Genomic DNA, 11,509 nt, shown 5'->3' on the forward strand with positions numbered 1-11,509 from the left:
TCAATTTTTGAAACTTTAAAATAAAGTTTAATATGGTACCTATATCAGAGAGTTAGTATAAGGGTTAAATTAGTTTAAATAAAATGCTTAGATCTGTGTGTATTAACTACTACTATCAATTATTACAATAACTATCAGTATTATTACAACCATTATTATAATTATTGTGATTGTTATCATTCAAGTTCCCTGTATATATCTGTACTTGAAGAAAAAATTCTTCATTTCTTCAACCAAAAATATCATTCAATCTTTAACCATTCACTTTTAATAATTTTAAGAATTTGCTCAAAATATTCCCTTAAAAAATACCATATTTAATCTCAAGCCAATTAATTGTGATTTCCTCAATACATTAAGAATTTTTTGAAATATACAGAATAACAAACTTTTATCATATAATAAGCGCATACCTTGATGAATTATCCCCAAATGGCACATAACTGTGAACCTAATACCCAGATCAAGAAACAGAATATTGCCAACACCCTTCCTTGTGCCATTTTCTGTAACAACCTCCTCCAAGGGTAACCACTGTTCTAACTTTCTAAAGGATAGGTTTGTTTTGCCTGTTTTATATTTTGTCAATTAAATCATTGATATAAGTCATTCTTTTGTATCTGGCTTCTCTCATTTAATATTGTGGTTAGAAGATTTATCTAATCATCACTGCTTTCTAAAGCTATTGTTATCTTGTATCCCAAATGTATTACATGTCTTTCAAGAGTCAGGATTGAGACTTTTACTTGTATCCCCTCAACATACACCATACCTTGACAGATGCTCAGTAATACCTTCTTGAGTAAGTATTTTGGCTCATTGTTTTGTAAAACAATAATTCCTCACAAAGATTTTTCACCTTCTTACATTGCCACACTAACCTATTCTTCATGGTTCTTTCTTGTAAACTATCATTGCCAATGTCCTCAAATCTCCTACTCCCCTGCAAATATTTTTACATAATGATATATACTTAAATATGTTTATAAAAGAAAAATAAAAAGAAATATTCAAAATTACACATTACACAAAATAGAGACAACCTGGCATGTAACAACTGGTATCATGCTCTTTTTGAGTTCTATATAAATTTTTACTTGGCCACAGATACCTCTACAATTTAATCAGGTTAACTCCTGGGTACCATTGAGTTACCTTTTGTGTCATCTCTCTCTTTTCCATTACTGGGTAAAATATGTAGGTCATCTTCTTTATTATCCACTCCACTCATCATTTTTAATTCAAATTTCTAGCTGGCTGATGAAGAGACATAGGAGAAATGGTATTTTTTTAAAGCTACTCCTTATTGATGATTTTGCTTTTCTTTTTAGGACCACTTTAAAAGTGCATTCCAATTTTGGTTTGCAAACTTGATAAGTTTCTCATCAAGTTTTTATCCTACTGAACTTGAGAAAGGAAAATCAGGAAAAGCCAATGATAGGAGAAAAAAAAACTACAACAAAACAGACTATAGTTTTTAAAGAAATGGAAAACTAAAACCATGTGGCTGAAAGACAATTATTTCTTTTCATTCTTTTTTGCTCAAAGAAAAGATAGAAATGCCTGAAGTAGATTGAAGATACTTTAGTTTCCTGCAAACATAACAAATGCACCACTACCCACAAGTCTGTTATAGCACAGATGAAGAAGTTAGTTCAAAGTGACAGGGGGAAAAAGCACCATTACGATTTCATAACTCTACTACCAAACTAACATTCTGCACACCTGGTGATCTTGAAAATTTAAGGAAAGATAGGAAGAGCTTCTAAGAAGGAAACAGAAAAACTTCTGATTGCATGCAGGTGTAGAAACCCTACTATGAAAAACATGTGAATTTTCAAGTACAGAGTTCTTAGAGATTAGGTCATCATTACTTAAAGCATTTATAATATTGTAAAAACCCCAAAACTTACTCAGGTACTTGAGGGAAAAAAAAAAAAACCCTTCTTTTATTTATCTTACTGATTCTTTCAGCTTTACTTTGAAAATAATATGAATTTTGAGCTTTAAAATGAAATTTAAAAGTAGACTATGTTTTTCCTCTTGTTTATGAATTCTAAAAAAATACTTTTTGTTAAGTTGAGGAATTGTTCATAGTATCTATTTATATATACACCATATTGAATAATGTACAAATAGGAATATTTATTTGATTAATGAGGAAAAATCAATGTTTTGTGATTTTTTTTTTTTTTGCTTATACCTAGATATTTCTACAATCTTAGGCACATTGACATCAAATGCCTTCTAAGAGTTATCCATATCAATGAAAATTTTACATGTTTATATTGGGCCTGATGTTCATGACAATTATTTCTTGTTTCTAATGTATTTATGCTCTTTATCTATATGAGGGCAACTGATACCTGTGTTCCTTGAGATAGCTTTGAAATGCACACAGATTTGAACTTCAAGTAGCTGGAGTCATACTAAAAATTTATTTATTTATTTATAAAAATATGTTTTATTTCTAACCACTAGTAACAAATTATCAGAAAGAGAAATTAAGAAAATAATCCCATTTACAAGTGCACCAAAAGAATAAAACATCTAGGAATAAATTTAACCAAGGAGGTGAAAGACTTGTACTCTGAAAACTATAAGAAAATGATATAAGAAATTAAAGAAAACACAAATAAAAAGAAAGATATTTTAAACTTCTGGGGAAGACAGTGGAGTAGGAATACCTTAGCTCACCCCATCCAATGGATACACCTAGATAACACCCACACCAGGGTAAATAAACCAGAAAACAATCTGAGTTCTGGCAGAACAGACTCTCCACAGGTAAACATAGAGAAGAGGCTGCATCAAAAGGGTTGGAAAGGTGGAGACGTGGCCAGGAACCAAACTGACACTGCAGAAGACTGCAGGACGGAGGGATATTGCAGGTACAGAAAAGGGAGAAGAACTTAGTCCATACCAGGCATGCCAGGCATGGGAGACCCTCACTGGGAAGACAAATCCCCATAACATTTGGCTTTGAAAGCCAGAGGGGCTTAGCTTCATGAGTGCTTATAATCAATGGTGCTTAACAACTGGACCATTAAAAATCAGTAGGCTCTGCTCCAGAAGAACTGGAGGGTGATAGGAAACTGAGTCCCCACCCTTAAAGAGACAGCACAACAAACTGCCCCACTGAGATACAGTATAGAAACAGCAGTTTGAAAAATGTTTGGTTTATACCAGAAGGAGATATATTCCTAATCTCAGAACTTATGCTGGAGGAACTGGGATCTCTAGGAGTCTTCTCCAAGAACAAAAGAGCTGGCAGTTGCCATTTTCCTCACTTGGCCCCTGGCCTAGATACACAGACACCTGTAGGAACCAGCACAACCAGAACACTCTCTACTTAGATTGCTAATAATGCACCCTGCCCTCATGGTCTTCTGCAGACCTGCCCTTTCAAAATCAATCTTAGCAGGAGTTCTCCAAAGTGCCTCCAGTTTCCCTTCCACAGCTGACCTATGCAAACCCTGCTAAAACCTCATGTTCCATCCCCACACTCTCCTGAGTATCTACCGATCCAACACAGCCTTGGTGGGAGTCTATCCAAAGCTGTGTCACAAGCATGCTAGTGAGCAGACAACCCAAACAGGGGCAGACACCATTCCAGGGTGACTCCTGCCCCAGGGAGGGGAAAATAATCACACAGAAAAGTTCAAACTGTGTCCCCAGCATGGAGTGAGGGCAGACATCTGATCTGACTGCAGGCCCTGCTCACCAATGAAAGCTTCTCAGAAGACAACACAGGGAGAGTACCCTGCAGTTTTGTGCTGCTGCATATCTGGAAAATGCCTACTTTGACCCAACTCAAGCCCAAGGTGACCCCAAACCAGTTCACTAACAACACAAGGACAAAACCCTGCCCACAACAAGGAAAGAGAATCATTGCAGATGACTGCACTGAAGGCAAATGCACCTCAGCCACAGTAAGGTGCATGTAATATACATAGGAGATACCATGGGAGCACCAAATTCTGGTGAATAGGGGACATTGTGTTGCAGGGCAGTACAGGACCTCTTTTTCATTAGGCAACAGCTTTAAAGAGTAGGAGGCATAACTGACATTCCTAACACACAGAAATGGACACAAAGTCAAACAAAATGAGGAGACAGAAGAACATGTCCCAAATGAAAGAACAGGACAAAACCACAGCAAGAAAGATAAATAAAACAGACGTATGTATTATGTCTGATAAAGAATTTCAAGTAATGGTCATAAAGATATTCACTGAACTAGAGAAAACAGTGGAGGACTACAGTGAGAACCTCAACTCTGATAGAAAACATAAAAAAGAACCAATCAGAGATGAAGAACGCAATAAGTGAAATTAAAAATACATTAAAGGGAAATAATAGTAGACTGAGGAAACAGAAGAATGAATGAGTGACCTAGAGGACAGAGTAATGGAAAGCTAATGAAGCCAAACAGAACAAAAAGGGAAAATAATAATAATAAATAAAAATAGATGTCAAGAACTCAGTGGCTCTATCAAGCATAATAACATTGGCATTACAGGCACCCTAGAAAGAGAAGAGAGAGGAAAGAGGGCAGAAAATGTATATGAAGAAATAATAGCTGAAAAATTCCTGAATATGGGGAATGAAACAGAAATCCAGATCCAGGAGGCAAAGACAGCCCACCCAAAAACCAATCCAAGGAAGTCCACACCAAGACACATAGCAATTAAAATGGCAAAAACTACTGATAAAGAGAAATATTAAAATCAGTAGGGGGGGGCGCCTGGGTGGCTAAGTTGGTTGAGCAACTGCCCTTCCCCCTCTCATGCTTGCTCTCTCTCTCTCAAATAAATAATAATAATATTAAAGTCTTTAAAATCAGTAAGAGGAAAGAAAATAGTTACATATGAGGGAAACCTGATAAGGCTATCAGCTGATTTTTCAGCAGAAACTTTTCAGGGCTGAAGAAAGTGGCATGATACATTCAAAGTTCTGACAGAAGAAACATGCAGCCAAGAATACCCTATTCGGCAAGGCTATCATTCAGAATACAAGGAGAGATAAAGAGTTTCTCAGACCAACAAAAGCTAAAGAAATTCATCACCACTAAGCCAACCTTACAAGAAATAGTAAAGGGGATTCTTTGAGTGGAAAGGGAAGACCATAAGCAGGAATAAGAAAAGTAGGAAGCATAAAATCAGTAAAATTGAGCATATCTATAAAAATCAGTCAAGGGATTCACAAAATAAAAGTATATAAAGTATGACTTTATATAGCTAAAACATGTTAGGGGGAAAGGAGTAAAAATTTAGTGCTTATAGAATGTGTTCCAACTTAAGTGACCAACAGCTTAATACAGATTGCTATATTCATAAGATATTATATAGAAACCTAATGAGAGCCACAAATCAAAGGCCAGTAATAGATTTGCAAAAAGTAAAGAGAAAAGAATCCAACTATATCACTAAACAAAGCTGGCAAAACATGAGAGAAGAGAGCAAGAGAAGAAAGGACAGAAAAGAACTACAAAAACAACCACAAAACAAGTAACAAAATGGCAGTAAGTGCATACTTATCAATAATTACTTTGAATATAAATGTACTAAATACTCCAATCAAAAGACAAAGAGTGATGGAATGGATAAAAAAAAGCAAGACCATCTATATGCTGCCTACAAGAGACTCATTTCAGACCTAAAGACACATGCAGATTGAAAGGGAAGGGATGAAAAAGCATTTATCATGCAAATGGAAGCAAAAGAGGGCTGGGGAAGCAATTCTTACATCATACAAAATAGACTTTAAAGCAAAGACTATAACAAGAAACAAAGAAAGATACTACATAATCATAAAGGGAACAATACAACAAGAAGATATAATGATTGTAAATATTTATTAACCCAACATGGGAGCATCTAAGTACATAAAGCAGCTGTTAATAAACATAAAGGAAGTAGTCAATAATAATACAATAATAGTAAGGGACATTAATATTCTACTTATATCTTACAGATAAGAGACAGATCATCCAAAGAGAAAATCAACAAGGAAACGGTGGCTTTGAATGACATATATTCAGAACATTCCATCCTAAAAAAGCAGAATACACATTCTTTTCAAGTGTACATGGAACATTCTCTGGACTAGATCACATACTAAGCCACAAAACAAGTCTCAACAAATTCAAAAAGATCAAAGTCATAGAATGCATCTTTTCTGACCACAATGCTATGAAACTAAAAATCAACCACAAGAAAAAATCTGGAAATAGCACAAATACAGGGAGGTTAAATAATATGCTAATAAACAATGAATAGGTCAATTAAGAAATCAAAAAGGAAATCAAAACATACATGGAAACAAATGAAAATGAGAACACAACAGTCCAAAATTTGGGAGTTGCAGCAAAAGCTGTTCTAAGAGGGAAGTCCAAGCCATACAGACTTATTTCAAGAGATAAGAAAAGTCTCAACTAAACAACCTAACTTTATACCTAAAGGAGCTAAAGTTAGAAGAATAACCAAAACCCAAGGTCAGTAGAAGGAAGGAAATAGTAAAGATTAGGGCAGAAATAAAATAGAAACAAAAAACAATAGAACAGATCAATGAAACCAGGAACTGGTTCTTTGAAAAGATCAACAAATTGATAAACCTTTATCCAGACCCATAAAAAAAAGAGTATTCAAATAAACAAAATCAAGAATGAAAGAAGAGAAATAATAACTGACACTACAGAAATACAAAAGATTATAAGATTCCACTATGAAAAATTATATGCCAACAAATGGACAACCTAGAAGAAATGGACAAATTCCTAGAAACATATAACCTCCTGAAACTGAATTGGGAAGAAATAGAAAATTTGAACAGAGTGATTACCAACAATGAAATTAAATCAGTATTCAAAAAACTCCTAACAAACAAAGGACCAAGAACAGATGGCTTCACGGGTGAATTCTACCAAACCCTTATAGAAGAATTAAATACCTATTCTTCTCAAACTATGCCAAAAAAATAGAAGAGGAAGGAAAGCTTCTAAATTCATCCTATGAGGCCAGCATTATCCTGATACCAAAACCAGATAAGACACTACAAAAAAAGAGAACTACAGGCCAATGTCTCTGAGGAACATAGACGTAAAAATCCTCAGCAAAATATTAGCAAATCAAATCTAACAATATATTTAAAAAAATCATTCACCATGACCAAGTGGAATTTATTCCTGGCATGCAAGGGTGACCCAATATTCACAAATAAGCCTACATGACACATCACATCAACAAAAGAAAGGATAAAAACCATATAATCCTTTCAATAGATGCAGAAAAAGCATTTGACAAAATACAACATCCATTCATGATAAAAACACTCAACAAAGTAGATATAGAGGGAACATACCTCAACATAATAAAGGCTATATTTGAAAAACCCATAGCTAAAATCATACTCAATTTTGAATAACTAAGAACTTTTCCCTTAAGATCAGGAACAAGACAAGGATGTCCACTCTCACCACTTTCATTCAACATAGTTCTGGAAGTCCTAGCATCAGCAATCAGACAACAAAAAGAAATAAAAGGCATCCAAATCCAAATAACGAAGAAGTAAAATTTTAACTATTTGTGGATGACATACTATATATAGAAAACCCTAAAGATTCTACCACAGAACTGCTAGAACTGATAAGTTAATTCAGAAATGTTGCAGGATACAAAATAAATGTACAGATATCCATTGCATTTCTATACACTAATAATGAAGTATCAGAAAGAAATTAAGAAAAAAATTCCATTTACTCTCCCACCAAAAAAAAAACAAAAAACAAAACAAAACAAAAAAAACTAGGAATGAACTTAACCAAGGAAGTAAAAGACCTATATTCCGAAAACCATAAAACATTAATTAAAGAAATTGAAAATGAGACAAGCAAATGGAACGGTATTCCATGTTCCTGGAATGGGAGAACCTATATTGTCAAAATATACATACTACCCAAAGCAATATACAGATTCAATGCAATCCTTATCAAAATATCAACAACATTTTTCACAGAATTGGAACTAATAATCCTAAAATTTGTATTGAACCACAGAAAAAAAAAGTCCAAATAGGCCAGGCAGCCTTGAAAAAAAAAAAAAAAAGAACAAATTGGAGGTATCACAATACCAATTTTCAAGAAATACTTACCAAGCTGTAGTATTCCAGTATATGGCACTGGCACAAAAATAGGCACATACATGAATGGAACAGAATAGAGAGTCCAGAAATATACTCACTATTCATGGTAAATTAATCTACAACAAAGGAGGCAATAATATGCAATAGGAAAAAGTCTCTTTAACAAATGATGCTGGGAAAACTGGACACCTACATGCAAAAGAATGAAACTGGACTACTTTCTCACACCATACACAAAGATAAACTCAAAATGGATTAATGACTTAAATGTAAGTCTTGAAACCATAAAAATCCTAGAAAAGCTAACGGGTGGCAATTTCTCTGACACAGGCCATAGCAACATTTTTCTAGATATGTTTGCTAAGGCAGGGGAAATCAAAACAAAAATAAACTACTGCACATCAAAGGAAACAATTAACAAAATTAAAAGACAACTTACTGAATGGGAAAAGAAATAATTCCACTATCAGGGATTTACCCAAAGAATATGAAAACACTAATTTAAAAAGATATCTGTATCCCAATGTTTATCACAGCATTATTTACAATAGCCAAATTATGGAAGTAACACAAGTGTCCATAGATAGATGAATGAATAGAGAAGATGTGGAATATATATACAGTGGAATATTACACATCCATAAAAAATAATGAAATCTTGCCATTTGCAACAGCGTGGATGGATCTAGAGAGTATTATGCTAAGTGAAATAAATCAGTAAGAGAAAGACAAAGACCGTATGATTTCACTCATATGTGGAATTTCAGAAACAAAACAAATGAACAAAGGGAAAAAGAGACCAACAACAACAACAAAAAAAACCAGACTCCTAAATAGAGAGAGCAAACTGGCGAATATCAGAGGGTGGATGAGTGGTAGCATAGGTAAAATAGGTGAAAGGGATTAAGAGTGTATTTATGGTGATAAGCACTAAGTAATGTATAGAATTGTTCAATCACTGTATTGTATACCTGAAACTAGTTTAACACTGTATGCTAAGTATACTGGAATAAAAAAAGGAAAGATATTTTATGCTCATGGGTGGGGAAAATAAATATTGTTAAAATGTCCATATTACCCAAAGCAATGTACAGTTTCAATGCGATTCCTATCAAAATTACAATGGCATTTTTCACAGAATTAGAACAAATAATTCTAAAACTTATATGGAAACAAAAAAGACCCTGAATACCCAAAGCAATCTGGAGAAAGAACAGAGCCCAAGGTATCACACGCCCTAATTTCAAACTATGCTACAAAGCTGTAATAATCAAAACAGTATGGTATTGGCATTAAAAACAGATAGATCAGTGGAGCAAAAGAGGGCTCAGAAATAAGCCCATTTATATACAGGCAATTAATTTCCAATAAAAGACTCAAGAACATACACTGGGGAAAGGACATTCTCTTCAATAAATGGTGTTGGGGAAACTGGACAGCTACATACAAAAGAACGAATTGGACCACTATTTTATACCATATACAAAAATTAACTTAAAAAGATTGAAGACTTGGGATAGCTGGGTGGCTCAGTTGGTTAAGCATCTGCCTTCAGCTCTGGTCATGATCCCAGGGTCCTGAGATTGAGTCCCTTGTCAGGCTCCTTGCTCAGTGGGGGGTCTGCTTCTCCTTCTCCCTCTGCCCCTCCCCCACTCGTGCTTTCTCTCTCTCACGCTTGTTCTCTTTCTGACAAATAAATAAATAAAATCTTAAAAAAAAAAAAGATTAAAGACTTGAGTGTAAAACCTGAAACCACAAAACTCCTGGAAGAAAACAGGCAGTGAACTCCTTGACACCAGTTTTAGTGATGTCTTTTTGCATCTGATTTCAAAGACAAGGGCAACAAAAGAAAAATAAACACATGGGACTACATCAAATTAAAAAGCTTCTGTGTAGCTAAGGAAACTATCAACAAAATGAAGAAACAACCTACTAAATGGGAGAACATATTTGTAAGTCATATATCCAATAAGCGGTTAGTATCCAAAATATGTAATCCAAAATACATAGATAACTCATACAACTCAATAACAACAGTAACAACATAAAAGTGATTAATAAATGGGCAGAGGATCTGGATGGACATTTTTCCAAAGAAGATATACAGATTAGTAACAAGCACGTGAAAAAATGCTCAACATCATTAATCAACAATGAAATCACCTCACACCTGTCAGAATGGCTATTCTCAAAAAGACAAGAAATAACAGGCATTGATGAGGATGTGGAGAAAGGGGAACCTTCCTGCACTGATGGTAGGAGTGTGAAAAAAGTATGGCGGCTCCTCAAAAAATTAAAAATAGAACTACAATATGATCCAGAAATTCTTTTTTTTTTTTTTAAAGATTTTATTTATTTATTTGAGACAGAGAGAATGAGAGAGAGAGAGCACATGAGAGGGGGGAGGGTCAGAGGGAGAAGCAGGCTCCCTGCTGAGCAGGGAGCCCGATGCGGGACTCGATCCAGGGACTCCAGGATCATGACCTGAGCCGAAAGCAGTCGCTTAACCAACTGAGCCACCCAGGCGCCCTGATCCAGAAATTCTAATATTGGGTATCTATCTGAAGAAAATAAAAACACTAATTTGAGAAGATAGATGCTCCCCTATGTTCATTGCAGTATTATTTACAGTAGCCAAGTTGTACAAACAACCTAAGTGTCCATTGATGGATAAAAAAAATTGTTATGTATGTAAATACAATAGAATATTACTCATCCATAAAAAAGAATGAAATCTTGCCATCTGCAACAACATGGATGGACTTTGAGGGTATTATGCTAAGTTAAAGTCAGTCACAGAAAGACAAACACTGCCTGGTTTCTAAAATCTAAAGGACAGTGCAAATAAACAAACAAAATAAAACAAAACCCAGACTCATAGATACAGAGAACCAATTGGTGGTTGCGGGAGACAGGTTGCCAGAGGTAAGAGGATTGAGGAAAGTGAAATGGGTGAAGGGAATCAAGAACTACAATCTTGGGGGGGCAGAGCAAGATGGCGGAGGAGTAGGAGACCTGGATTTCGTCTCCTCTCAGGAATTCAGCTGGATAGGGATCAAACCATTCTGAACACCTACAAACTCAACAGGAGATGGAAGAAAAGAATAGCAACAACTCTCTCATCAGAAAAGCGACCACTTTCTGGAAGGTAGGACGTGCGGAGAAGTGAATCGAGGTGATATTCGGGAGGATAGACGGCGGGGGAGGGTCCTCCGTCGGCCACTTCTGGCAAGTGATAGAGCCGCGGAGCACATAATCAGAACTTTTAGAAGTCTGCTCGGCTGAGGGACGTCACTCTGGTGGCTAAGCGGCGGGTGGAACCCTCTGGGACAGTGTGGTCCCAGGACCCTCGGGGTCACAGAAAGAC

Source organism: Leptonychotes weddellii, chromosome 2 (assembly GCF_054177405.1).
Source record: "Leptonychotes weddellii isolate Sample4059 chromosome 2, ASM5417740v2, whole genome shotgun sequence".
Classification (NCBI taxonomy): domain Eukaryota; kingdom Metazoa; phylum Chordata; class Mammalia; order Carnivora; family Phocidae; genus Leptonychotes; species Leptonychotes weddellii.